Source organism: Charadrius vociferus, unplaced genomic scaffold, assembly GCF_000708025.1.
Source record: "Charadrius vociferus isolate BGI_N301 unplaced genomic scaffold, ASM70802v2 scaffold751, whole genome shotgun sequence".
In the NCBI taxonomy this organism is placed as follows: Eukaryota; Metazoa; Chordata; class Aves; order Charadriiformes; family Charadriidae; genus Charadrius; species Charadrius vociferus.
The window spans coordinates 19,260-19,712 of record NW_009646956.1 but is presented as its reverse complement, the minus strand read 5'-3'; the positions used below and the strand labels follow the sequence as shown (position 1 = coordinate 19,712).

General features: G+C 63.6%; 1 protein-coding gene across 1 annotated transcript in view; it reads left to right on the top strand.

The window, feature by feature from the left end:
- TECTA (tectorin alpha) overlaps window positions 1–453 on the top strand; it is a 26,601-nt gene that overhangs the window by 18,866 nt on the left and 7,282 nt on the right. The gene's annotated exons all lie outside the window — the stretch shown is intronic.

Here is a 453-nt window from a genome sequence, read left to right as displayed (position 1 = left end):
GGCCTGGCCAGGCACGGGCAGCAGCCCTCGCAGGCGTCACGCTCCGACAGACCGGCAAAAACACATCCCCCGAAAGGCGTTCCCCCACGGAGAGCACGGAGGCTCCGTTTGCCGGTCTCAGGGCCAGCACGGTCCCACCTCCCGGAGGTTAACCCGGTGTCAGTGCGTAGGCTCGTTTGCGGGAGAGCAGGGAGCATGGGGAAACGGGCTCTTGGGGAACAGGGGGAGAGGGAGCAGGGAGGGCAAGGGGGGAGCCTCCAGGTCAGCAGGGATCAGCCGTCCCTCCGTTGTTAAGCAGCAATTGCATGAGTCGGCTCCGAAGGCAGGAGTACGTGTTTGCTCTACCGAAGCTGCGCGTTCTTGTCAAAAAGACGACTAAGCAATGTTCATTAGGCTCCCCGAGGACGGGGGCCGCGAGCCTCTCTGGCAGCCCATCTATCTGGCAAATCGGCG